Below are 13,526 nucleotides of genomic sequence, written 5' to 3' on the forward strand. Positions count from 1 at the left end.
ACGCCGGGGGAGGGGGCGGCCCCGCGGCTGCCCCCGGGGGAAGGGGGGAGCCCTCCGCCCCCCCAGCTACGCAGCGAGTAACGAGCGGCGGCAGCCGCTGCCGCCGCGCTCTAAAGGGTTGTGGTTTTCTCTCTCCCTCCCTCCCCCTTTCCTGAGATAAAAATCTCAGGACAGCGGAGGCCGTAGCGTTGACGAGGCTATTAAGATGGTATTTATGGGGTAATCGCTTATTTTAACTGCCAGCCGCATAAAATTTATCCTGAGGGGAGAGAAAAGAGAAAAAAAAAGAAAGACTCGTGGAATTTTATTATTATCATTTACACTTAAAAAAAAAAAAACTTTAACAAATGGAATTGGCGGTGCCTCCTGCCAGCGGTGGGTCAGGAGGGCTGGCGAGGGCGAGCTGGAGGGTGGCTGGTCGTCGGCGTTTCCTGGGGGGAGGCCCCACTGCCAGGGAGGGCTTCCCCCACGAGGCTGGGGAGCAGGGGCCCCCCAAAACCCAAAGGAGGAGACTCTGGTTTGGGGAGCGATGCAGCAGGTCCACACTTGAGTGCCGCCTGTGAGCAGCTCTGGTCTACAGCTGAGGGCTTGGGCCCAAAACCTAGAGGGAGCAAGCAGAGGTGGGGACACACAGGTGAGCAGGGCTCGAAGGGCATCCCTCTCCCCAGAAAACACCACCGTGACCAGGCGATTTGCTCTGTTTCTTTCAGCTGTTTCTCATCTCCGTGTGCACACTTGCTCCCAGTGCCACCTGATCTCTCACCCGACCTTCACGTCGCAGGGGTGAGTTGCAAAGTAATTTCCTAGAGTACAGGAAGGAAAAACAGACGAATGACGTGCCCCGCTTTGCCGAGGAGCTCTTACACCTTTGGATCTTTTTCCCAAGTCAGCAGTCCCAAGTGGGCATGTCGGATTCCACATTGCCTGTCGGGAAGAAACTGGTATTAGTTCAGCAGGTCTTTTGACTTGGAAGTTTGGTATGCCACATACTTTTAAATTAAAATGAAAGAAAGCTGTAACCTTACAGCTATGCAAATTGGCTATTTAGTGTGCTAGGCTTCACACAGTAGTTCTCAAATGTCCTCAGTGTCAAAGTAAAGGGTGCTAAAGTATTTTATTTTTTTTTTGCCTTTTTGAAAAACATTACAACAATTTCTGGCACTTTCTGATGCATTTTGGTATCTGTTTTGGATTTCATGTTTATTTTTTTTAAGAGAGCTTCCTGAGTATGTTGTGTAGTTAGCAGCATACTGGAGAGCAAGAAGTTTCAGCTTCAGTATTACTAAATCAGTTTTGTGTTTGTGGATGAAGCACATGACTTCTCTCAGTGCCTGTGTACCTGTAAGCATCCTAATGTTTAGTGCAGAGCTTTGATACCAATATCGCAGCAGGACCCTTATGGTCTTTGGATGGAGTGTGCCCTACAGGGATGATCCACAGAAATCATGGCTTTGGCATGCTGTAGATCATGCCATCAGTACAAAGTGGCAGTGTTATTTTATCACTAACAAAAATACACAATTTACTGTAGGTGAGCCTATTCCAGGTGCAAAACATCTGGAAGGAACATTATGTCATCTGTTCCATTTTCTGCTGAAGTGCATATTTGTCACCAGATAACCTCACTCGGATTTGAAGGCAGAGCCACTAGAGAACATAAAAATCCTTGGAAAAGGGGATTCATTCTGTTGAGAGGAAAATTTGGCAATACAGCTTTACAAGTCATAGAGCAAACCATATAATGACTCATTATTTATCAACAAAGAAACAGCCATGAGCAGGATGTGGTGGTCTGGGATAGGCTGATGTCACAGCAAGGACTGGGAAAACTGCAAAGACAATTAAAGTATTATGACTATCTTTAACCACATAATATAATCAGACACTTTATTACTATTATTAGTCACTATGATTCTGTAATTCTACAACCCACTCCATCCGTGTGTGAAGTTGTGAAAAATTTATGTAGCAGATCATTAATTTTTTTTACAAATTCCTTCTCATTTAAGTTTTTCTAAGAGATGTCTAAACTGAGCAAAGTCGTTTTGGAAAAAAAAAAGGCCCTGAAGTTATCCCTTGGGGAACAAAATATAGTATTGCCAACACAATCTATTCAGAAAAATGAATCAGCCTCCTGGAGAAAGAAAGAGAATGGTTCAAACCATAAGACTAAATAAAAAAAAAAGGTGATACTCTTTATATTTGGCTTCTGTTGCTTTTGCATATTTAGGGCCTATATTTTCAAGTTTTTCTTGCAGTCACAGTAGCTGGAAACTTGCTCTTTTAATGGAAAGTGAGAATCCAACTTAATCACATGAATCCCAGAGCTAGAGCTTCACAGAAAGCTCTGTTCCCCTTCAGCTTGTGATTTGGCAGCGGTAAAGGTGCAGACAGCTTTGAAACTTCCAGGGACAGCCCGTAAAAGATCAGCGTTTAAATAGTAATCCTTAGCAATACTAATGACCTCCAAAGGAGCAAGTTTTCATCCCTCTAGGGGGAGGGAACTAAGCATTTACAATACTGCAATTTTTTCCTTTTTGAATTGTGTAGGAGAAAATGTGGCACGCTGTAAAAGCAGGCAGCTGGAGTATAAATATCTCAAAAGCCTTATCACTTAAAGGAGAAGCAGAAGCAAAGGGCTGTCCACGGCAGCTCTTCTCTTTTTGGAGAAGGGCTACCCCCAGCCCTCTGCTCACACACCAAATTTGGACACAAAAGACCTAACACAGACTTCCTGGCTTTGCCCAAGGGTCAACAAATCTTGTGAGGGGCTGGGGCACCCTGCCCAGTTGGGGGGCAGCTCTTCTGCTCTTCGTCTATCAGACTCGAAGCAAGTCGTTTCCTCTCTCTCTGCCTTTTTCTCCCACCCATACTGTGAAGAACGCTGCCCGTTTTGTGGAGATGTTTCAGAACCAACCTTGGAAAAATCAGTATCAGGCCATGTTCTCCTTTGGGCCATCAGCTGAGGAGCATCCATTAAAACCAGGGGAGAACCAAATCTGTGACTTTTGGGTTCAGGCAGGGTGGTTATGGTGAGGGGTTAAAGTCAAAGAAGCCAAAGTAACTGGACCTTGATTCAGAAAAACACCGAACTATGCCTAAGGGACCGCTTGCGTTGTTCGGAAAGCGCTGGTGCTCGCAGTCCATTATGGGCCTACCTTTTAAAGACATGGAGGGGTTTCTTTTTCAAGTGAGTTAGGTACCTCGGCGCCTTGAAAATTACCAGTTTTCACCATTTCCCCTTGGGTGATTACTGGCCATACTGGTATAAGGCTCAGCTCTTTAGTGAAGACACAGATAACAGATGCCACTAAAGAAAGATGTCATGGCTCAGAATTTCATATTCTTGAAGCAGATTTTTAAAGAGGTTTTGTTTAGGGAAACAGAGGACAGGAAGCTGAGGAGCCAAAATCAGCTATTCACTCTATTGATTCGACTCCCAAGGACTCCAGTAAAGGCTGTGCTAAGGCAATGGCTCAACTCCTGAGTTACAAATCTCACCAGAGAAGCAACCAGGAGGCCACTTGGTGCTGAAAATGGTACTACAGCCTAAAACTCAGGGGAAAATCCCCGCTCCCCGTCCCCCTTACCTTTCACAACCAAGTCATTCCTTAATGTACGGTGCATCAGACACATTACAAACTGAGCATCATATGATAGGCAAACATTTATGAATCAATGCAGTACCCAAAAGGGACCAGGATGCCAGAAGAAATCTACAGGAAGTGTAGCAACAACACAGAAAACATGTCACCCGGATCTAAGAGGGTTTATCAGAGTCAAAACTTTTCTGCTTTTTCTGTTCTGCTTGGCTTCTAACAAAGAACATCATTATCAGTTCTAAATAATTTGTTTTGCCAGCTGCAAAAATCTAAAGTAAGGAGATTATTCTTCATTAGAATTCACTTTTTCAATTAATTTCTACCCAGTTTTATTGGATTGCTCCAGTTATCTTTGATACTCATTACCGTAGGCTGTTTCCAACCAGTGATGTCTCTGATATAAGTGAAGAAGTTCAAAAATAGCAATACCCTTTCAAAGAAGCAACCACAGAAAGACCGTCAGCTCACCTTGCTGTAATCATGATTGAAATGAAGAACAAAACCGTAGACTCTCTTTGCCCAGCAAGCTGCAAATCAGCAACACCTTAAGCTTTAAAGCAACAGCACAGCTTGTCAATATGGTACGCTTCTTCCTTATATATTATCTAAATGACACCCCCAATATAAAAATAAATCACAAGTTTAACCTTGTGGGAGCTCTCTGAATTCACAGTGGTCAATGCTGTTCATCTGGGAGAGAACCCAATATCTGATTTTTTTCTTGTTTTTCATTATTACTGGGACCTGGCACATGTTTCTTCTTCTTTCCTTAGTTATCATTTTCTGACACAACAAAATCTGTAAAGATGAAGCTATTTTTATTAACTTCTCAGGCCACATATTACATCTGTTCCAAGCTTTTATCTAGCCAGTCAATCACTGTGTCTCTTCATCACGCCCCCTTTAACCTCTGTTTAATAAGTCACTGGCACCAAAATCTATTTTACCACATCTTGTCCCCAATTTACCTGTTCTGTCTAATTACATACTAGTACTGTCTGCCCTGTGCAGAAAGCTTAGGGCAGCACGTAGGGGAAGTGGGAGGCGGAGAGGGGAACCTGTTCTGTGGATTTTCCATTACCTACTGTTTTTCTATAACATTTTTCTTCTGCTTGATTTCAGAATGGGAAATGCATTAGGTCAGTGATACCTAGGAACAGTGTTTCTGCGCAGTAGATCTGAGTGAGCAGAGGAAACCTGTGGTGAAAGAAAGCAGGTCTCTCCTGCCGTTTCCCTCCTCGAATGCTTGGCCATTCCTGCTGGCATGGTAGACAGCCTGGGACTGTATTCTGTGTGGGGTTTGGTTTGGCCCGTTTTTTGCAAATTTTGCCCTAAAGATGTCTTCAGCTCTGCTGATGTGAATCGCAGACTTGCCCAAAGGCAGCTCTTCCAGCCAGCCCTGGGAGCCCAATACTCAAACACGTGAGTGTTCAACATACTGCGAAGCACTTGGGTTGTTTTGCAGCACAGGTCCTGTCACGTGCATCATTCCTGACACTGGGAATACAGAGCAACCACCAGTGAAAGCAATTGTGTGGGGTTTTTTTCCCCTGCAAAATTAACGTGTGCTGGTTGTCAGAGCACCGTGTGCACGTCCCCAGGTGCAGCCCCTTCTCTGAAACCTTCCCTGAGGTCCTGCGAGGGACACAGACTGCTGCTCACTCCTGCGCTCAGAGAAAATGGCAGGCACCCAAAATGACTTTTTGCCTCCTTTTCAATTTAGTAGCCTCTTGGTGCTACTCCAGTAATTACACCAGTATGTGTCTTTGTAAGCTTTTTTTATTATCCCTGGTATTCCCCGTGGCAAACAACCAAGGAAAACGTCAATTTTCTAAAATCGCCCTGGCTTAAGCTGGCCTCTGGTGATGTAGTGTGGCCATCCCTAAAGTGTACAGTGTATAACTATAATCAAAATAGGATTATTTCTTGTTTCCAGAACAATTTCTTTAGCGGTAGTAAGAAAGAGACTGTAGGAAAGAAACTATAGCACTGAGCTCCTATTTTTTCTGTGGATACAGGAAAGCATTTTTTGAGGGTCTATTATAAAAAGTGTACTGGTAAAATGCTTATTTAACAAAACTTTACGTCTGCTACCTGGCTGCTGCCAGCAGAAAAAAACATATTCTCAGCCTTGATGTTTCTACCAGTAGTTTGGCATCTGCGATGAGAACAGTATTTTCATTGCGACAGGTAGTTTTAGCATTTATCCACAAATGATGGACAAAACATTTTTGTGGTGAAAGAAAGGAAGAAGAGCATTGTTATGGAAGAGTAATTTTGTCCAGTTTTGAAAATGTTCTGTAAGATAATGCTATGGGTTTTTTTTCACTCTACTCTTAATAGATATTTGAAATTACAGGAACCCGCACTTCTAGAAAAAGTACTAAAGTTAATGCTAAGGACTAAAATGTATCAAAAGGCTCAAGCTATTTGATTTCTTTGACAAAAAATCTCATTTCTCTCTTCTGGACTAAAGTTTGTTTTGTTTTTCATGAGCAGATATCAAGCTGATTAAAGCTGGTACATTTGGAGTGAACTTTTAAACCATAATAGTTTAACAGGACTAGAAGCAGTCTGCGGTATCCTGTGGTACTGGTACATTCTTAGTCATTTTTGTTTTCCCTTTTAATAAATGTATTGCTTCTGCACCTATACAGTGCTCCAAATAAACCTGATGAAATGAAGTGTGCCTACCTCTATTAATAGTAAAGCAATCTCTTTAGGGTCTCCTCCAGCTTTTATAAATGGTCCTCTGAACTCCTATTCATTAATATGTTATCCAAAAACCAGAGAACAACTCTTACCTCCTTCTTCCATGACATATGGATTGGCCACTCTGAGGGGTAATTTCTTGTTTGTAAAATAGCCCCTTATGTGTGTTCACTGTCAAATCCTTTGGGAAGATCTGAGACCAACCTGGAGAGATAAAATCCCCCCTTTTCAAAGCTTTTGCAAATAAATCTTACAGTTTAGGAATTGGATATTGATCTGTTGGCAGCCAGGGATTTATGGTGACTTTATAGTTCCCACAAATTCTTCCACTGTCATTGGTCTTTGGAGCAGACACAACTGGCACAACCCCCTCCCTGACTTCCACAGGTGAAGCTATACCTGCTTCTGCTGTTCCTCCATTGCTTCTCCGCAGCTGCCTTTCCCTACGCAAGTGGCACCAATCTCACTTTTGCAAATTGAGGAATGGCATTATCCACCACCTCTAGCCTTCCTGTTGTGCTGCGCATAAAACAAATGCCTGCAGTAAATACATCTCTATATTTTACCTATCAATTCCCCTTCTGTGACAGTCTCTAGCATGCCGCACTTCGGTCCAGTTTATGCTTATATATTGCCTTTCTGCCTATCAGCAGGAGACCATCTCCTTCAGTCACAATTAGCTCTAATGGTAAACAGATATATTTATAAATTATTGTGACAGGCAGCCAGCGTAAAACTCCTTGTCTACCCTTTCTGGAGCACGGTAAAAGTATATTTCCTTCAGACTTATTCTAGAAAATTTTCTTTGAGAGACTCCCTCAGACACCCTGCACGTACTTCCAGTTTTAATTTCTCATAATTTGTTTTCACATTAACAGAACACAGGGGAAGTCAGTCCATTTAATCTGTGTCAGTAAAGCGTCCCAGTTCCTTCAGCTCTTTCTCCCCTGAACATCATAATTTTGGGCCACGTTCTTCCATACCTCAGAGGTGTGTCTAGATTACCCTGTCCCAAAGGTTTTCCTAGATTACTGGGCTCCAGCTCCCTCTGATAGTGACACCCTCTTATTCATCCCACGCAACGAGTTTTCCAGTAACTATGTGTGTAATGGCACAAGGTTATTCCATACAGAGATACCTGGATGAGGCTGGATTAATCTCAGTAATAGAGATGTATTAGCATTGTACACCAGCCGCGGTGCTATACTTTGCTTTTCACCTGGGATATATATAAAGCTCCATGCTATCGAAGCCGTACTGCACCTGACATATCTCAGGTGGCTGCCTTCAGGGCTGTGTTGTGCTCTGCAGACGTACACCATTTTTCTGGTGTTTCGCTCTGCAAGCAAATTGATCTTCACCTGCATTTTTCAAAGAAATATCAAAATAGCAAGGAACAATCGCTATTTAGCCTTGTCAAAGACTTGGTAATATTCCCTCCTCTTAGCTGGTTCTTGAGATGAAACTTGGGTTTAAAAAAAAAAACTGTGGTAGGCATAATGTTTTCAGGTGCTCTATTACCTCTTTATATTCTTTCTCACCATTTTTTTTGTGGAAAATGTAAGTCTTAAGTCACTCAAAATGCTTTCCAGCCAACATTAGGAAAACAGCCTTTGCTGAGCTGCATTTTCTATAGCATTTGCATAAAAATACAGTTCAGTTCTGTGTATATGCTGCAAAAATCTGACTTTCTTTTCCATTAGGTTGGAAACTATCCATATTGCCATATGTAGCCATTTTATCTTTCCTCTTTCCTTTCTTATAAAACACAATCCTTGATGTCAGCTTTCTTTATGTTTTTGCCATTCGCAGGGAAGTAAAAAATAGCAATACAATTCCTGAAGAAGTGGCAACAGAACAATAACTGTACTGAGAATCCAAAAGAGTAACTCACAAAACAGAAATACGCCAAAACTATTTAAAGCACCCATTTAAACCACCAAAAAACAAGGTTCAAACTGTGCATTTTCCTAGAGACTGCTGTTTTCAAAACAAACTCTTAATTTAAGTGATAGCAGAATTTCCCAATGCATCTCAAAACTGTGTGTTCGTGATATATACCTGATATGTAGTCATTTAACAGAACAAAGCTTCCTTTGCCTTATTTATGGTTTTATGTGATATACAGTACTAAAATTTGCACAACCAGTAATACACTTCTGGTAGCAAAGCATAATATCTGCAAACAAACGTAAAATTTAGTTTTGCCATTCACACCAATTTCATTCACACAGACCATGTCATCAGCTTTAGCAAAATTACAGGAACAATAAATGTAGTCCTTTTAGTTTATATTTACCCATTTGTAACTTTTTTAATTGGGAAAAATATAATTCTGCAGGCAAAAAGATTTCTGTTTAAAGCAGCATTTTTCTGGAGAATGCTACAGCACCATCACATGATTTCAAGGTGTTGAGATGCAAAGTAAAGTTAAATAAAATCAGACAATACAGAAGGAGACCCCTTGTACTCCTTATTCCAAGTGGGCATATTGATATGGACGTTCTGTGCAAAAGGCTTTGAGATTTGCACTAAGAGGGGTTGAGAGAGCTATTTTTACAACTTGCGCTAGTTTTGCATCCCTGCCCATAGTATTAGTATTCCAACATAAAAGTAGCCCCCTATTTATGACTAGATACAGCTATATCCTATCTGAAGAAATCACCTTATGGAACTTGGACATGCTGACAGAGGACAGAGTCTGGCTGTGGGTCCAGTCCCTTCTTCTCCTCCATGGTGTCCGGTCGGGATCTGCTCCCTCGAGTCCTGGCACAGGTCGCTCCCCCTGCAGCCGAACCGCCTCTGCACCCACCAGGGCTCAGCCCAGTGCATAGGAGTCAGCAGGGAAACGCAACCTTCACCTGCACCAATTCTAAGGTATCAATTTGCCAGAGGAAAGCAACTATTTCTCCTCTCAGACAATAAACTAATTAAATTTTTTGCTGCTCATCAGCAGCAATACTTTCTGTGTATGCTAGAGCCAGCCTCGGTTTTTAACAGTTCCCAGTTTTTATTGTATGTCGTATACTAATCAGCAATCCCATCCTGGGCTAGCCCAGCTTTACAAGCACTCCTTGGCTCGGTCAGCGTGGTGCTAAACCGGCACCGCAATAAGATCCTTTGGCTCCAGTTGTTTTGGCGCGCTGGAGTCCTGTGGGCAGGTCTCTGCCACTGGTATGTACTCCCATTTAAAAAATAAAATAGAATGAAACTGCAGCTAAATGGAAAAGCTTCCAGCAGAGGCATTGCCAGCTTTCCTCTCGGCCAAACTCAGACAAATTTAGTAGATGAGCACAGATCTCCCTGAAGCAGCAGAGGCACTGAAAAACTCAGGAGCGGGAGGAGGCAGCTTCCATTAAACAGTACCAGGTGAAAACAGAGGCTTGTAGAAAACTTGGGAAAAGGCAGAGAATAAACTGTAGGATGCACAGTTTGCTACTGGGAACAATCCCATCCAAATCAAATGGAGCTATTCAGCGTGGTAGAGGTAAGCACCTAAATGAGTATTTCAGGATTAGGGCCCTGGCATGCAAAGCTTTCAGGACAGCTGCTGCCATAAAACTGTTCAGCATCCAAAGAAACCTAACATTTGACTAAGTCATGCAAAAATATTAAAATAACAAATGATAATAAATTGGATTTGTGCCCAGTTACCTTACACCGAGGTGGGAGCAAGCTCCTGCCTGGATGGCCTGGACGGCCGCCCTGCCTTCAGCCCTGTCAGCAGCGCGTGGGTTTAAGGAGTGCCAACCTCACCGCAGCACCACGTCTCTGACATCTGCTTTCTAGCTCACTCCTACCCAGAGATCAATTTATGGAGCTTTTGTATGGTGCCTTCATCACTGAACTCCTCAGCTCCTCTTTTTATTTAAACTTGTTCATTACTCGTGTTTAGAAATAATGGTACAACTGCAAGCATGTCTTGAATCGATTTGTGTTGTATTTTAGTGGATGGTAATACCTGTGGCCCTGGTTTAGTAGACTTTCCTATTTGTTGCCACTGCCCTACAAATTTAGTGCAAAATATGAATCTCAGCAAAATGACAGAAGTTGGAGAGGCTTTCTGATTATTCAGAAAGAACTGGCAAAGCAATTGTAAAGTATTTTGAATCTATATTTTAAAAAGAATCATCAAGATCCCCAGCCATACTAAGTCAGCAGAATTACACTGATATTAATGAAAAGAGATCAAATTATGCCAGCCAGAACACTGATGCTGTAAGTAGATGCAAAACAGAAACGCAGAAGCCATCCCCAGGAGCTGTAACGGAGGGAGGCGTTGGAGCCCGCAGTGGGTGCTCACGTGCATTGCTGGTACCCAACACTAAGTGCGTTGGCATACACTTAATCGCAGGTGACGCCTGTCAAACACTGAAAAACAGTCAGTGCCTTTCATAATGGTAAAAAGATAAAATCATTCATGACGGAAGTTCAAAGCGATTGTGCAGCCTTAGAAACATCAATCAGGTACACCAGATTTCGGCACAGCACTAAGTCATGAAGGTAGGAGCTTAGCCCTTAGGCAACCATGGTGTTAGCCACGTTTCTTTTTTGTATGACAAAACTGAATTCGGGAGAGTGTAGAAATATCAGCTGAGCTTGTTCCTTTTCTGCGCGTGAGCACCGGCCTCCTCCGCTTGTGCGCCGGGCTCCCGCCACATAACTGCTGGTTGGTGACGGCCTGGTGGTTTGGCCAAGCGCAAGTTTCTTATTAAAGGCACCGGTGTGACGGTGTTCCTTCTGCTTTCCTTTTCTTGCCTTCCAAACGCTCTATTTTTAAAGTTTGGGAAAGGATTCAAGCTGAAGAAGAAAATCAGCCGCTTCTAGGTATATTTATACAATGAAACAAGTAGTCTTTTATTTGCCTAGTGGTTTATTTTTGCACATGCTGTGTTTTCTTTGTGGGATTTTTTGCTTGGTTTTCATTTTTTTTTCTTTTTCTTTCTTTCTTTCAAAGGAAGCTGATGAAAAAAAAATCAGCATAGCAGCCAACTGTTATCAGGTTAAATACGTGATAAAACTAGACACGAGGACCCTTCCTCCCACAGCCTTCACACGCCGCCAAGGCACAGGGGAACCTGTGACCGTCTGTGACAAGCACTATGCACATTTGCAGGCAATGAATACCTGTTGTGACAAAAAATACGAAATAAAGCGAATAAAATTGCACGGGTTGTTATTTCAACTTGGGATAATGACTCCACAAGCATCTGCAGCCTGACATATCGCCTAGATTAATGTTGCTTTCAAGAACATGGCTTGATTTTTCCTTTAAACATTTGTCTTCACCAACAAGCCCCTCACCTTAGTGCCGCATAATTGACTCTGTCTTGAAGCTACTAGAGCTTGTCACAGCGCTTTAAATATTGGGCCAGCCTCAGCTCTCGGGTAGCCAAGGGAAACTCCCGAGAAGCCGGCAGGGTTTCACCTCCTGGTGCCACGGAGGACTCTGGCGAGTGGAAGCCCATCGCCTGCCAGCGTGCTGAGCGGCTCAGTGCTGCTGCCTCCAGCCCTGCTCAGCTGGGCTACCGGCAGCCTGGCGGTCCAAGCCCAAGCGCTCGCCTGCCCCGGCTGCTGGCGAGGGGAGAAGCGGGGAAGTCTCTTTGCCATCCACTCCTTCTACGACACGAAACCAGGTAGCTCTTCACTGCCTTCAAAAGCAATGGTCTGTCTTCCTTTTTAAATGAAATATCTTAATAATATCTGAATTAATAATTTCACTATATTTTGTTGTCAAGTTCACTGGCCAAGGAGGCCAAGTGCAATCATTGTATCAGGGAAGCTGTATATTCCCTTTCAACCACGCACCAACCTTCCTCCTAAGCAGGAGGAAACCAGAACCAACAAAAACTTATTAGCTACAAACTATGTTATCACTTTCTCAAAAGATACAGTTTTAAGCATTATTTAGAGCACGGAAAGGAAAAAAGAGAGGAAACTGTTTAAAGTCAACCACACAAAGGTAAGATCTGTTCAGATAAATGTATACGTGACTGCAGAATACTCTTTGGTCTTCTTTCTATCAAATCTAAAAAATTATTTTTAATTGATTCTTGAAGCACTTTTTGAAGTTCAATAAATGCTTCAGAAATCAGTTGGGAGTCCACAAATGTTAATAGTATTTAGCTCATTTCAATAAAAATGGTCTCATTAACATGCCAGCTGCTGAAATGTGTGATACCAACTGTGTCCTTCTGCCAGCCTGCAGGGAAGCAGTCTTACTTACTACTCAGCTTTGCTTTAAAAGAAACCCTTTGGAAAACATACAGATTTTACTGAATATGTGTGTTCAGCTAATAATTACTTCACTCCTGGCCCACCCCCAAAACAGCTTTAAAAGTTTCAGGCACCCTTTGAGCAAGGCAAGCTCGCTTTTGTTTTCTTCATGGGTATTCTTCCATGGGCAAGTAAAACCTCATTCCCGTTCCCATCAGCCAGCGTAGGAAGAGCCAGGTGAGCACAGCTCCGCTCTGAGGCAGTAAGTTTTTCATAATGATGCTGCAACATGGAAATAAATAATTTTCGCTCCGCTCTTACACTGCCGAGTCATAACCAGGAGCCGTAGCTCCCTTGGCTGCATGCAAGCACCAGACCTTCAGCTCCAAAACTGCAGAGTCACATCATAGCTAGCATGAAAGCAAATGCCCACCGCCTTTGGAGAACGTGTGCTGATTTACATTAACTAAGGACAGCCTACATCTTGGCTTTATGAACAACTTTTTCATTAATATTTGTGCATTGCCATTTGCTTTCTGAGATCTTTGGATGAAAATTAGTAGAAGTTGTAACTTTTCAGAACAAGAATGATTACAGTGTTTGAATGTGTACAGTGCTTGTGTGAATGTGAATGCGTGTGTGTGACAGTGAATGTGTACACAGGCTTGGGGCAGGAAAAAAAAAAACATTTGGGAGCTCATTTTGAAACTTTTAATTTGCTGTGTTAAACCTCCTTAAGCCAGCTCCTGCCTTCCCAGCATCCCCAATGGTCCTTGCCATGCAAGGGCCCCAGGCAAAGCTGTGGGGCTTCAGAAGCAAATTAACAGCCGTAATAACGACATACCAAATTAAACTGTGTCATTAGGTCACTATGCAAGTATTACTATGTAAATATTTCTAGAGAAAACATGAGGGCGTTTGCTCAATAAAGTACTGACCAGGTCAGCGAGACTGGCAAAACACAACTCCAAAAAGTTACTAACAGGTGGTAACACC

The 13,526-nt window shown here is 42.8% G+C and overlaps 2 long non-coding RNA genes across 2 annotated transcripts in view; one reads left to right on the forward strand and one right to left on the reverse strand.

Annotated features, from left to right (window-relative positions):
- Positions 1 to 146: 146 nt before the first annotated feature.
- Positions 147 to 2,059, forward strand: LOC112972240. The gene is made up of 2 exons (XR_003255612.1): positions 147 to 208; positions 711 to 2,059. It is a non-coding gene; the product is annotated as an uncharacterized LOC112972240 (long non-coding RNA).
- The window catches only part of LOC112972239, a 36,353-nt gene continuing 23,114 nt past the window's right edge, over positions 288 to 13,526 (reverse strand). The window contains exon 2 of the long non-coding RNA XR_003255611.1: positions 288 to 924. This is a non-coding gene — a long non-coding RNA (uncharacterized LOC112972239). The remainder of the gene's footprint in view (positions 925 to 13,526) is intronic.

The sequence above is a fragment of the Apteryx rowi genome, unplaced genomic scaffold (genome assembly GCF_003343035.1).
Source record: "Apteryx rowi isolate R43461 unplaced genomic scaffold, aptRow1 scaffold_48, whole genome shotgun sequence".
NCBI lineage: Eukaryota > Metazoa > Chordata > Aves > Apterygiformes > Apterygidae > Apteryx > Apteryx rowi.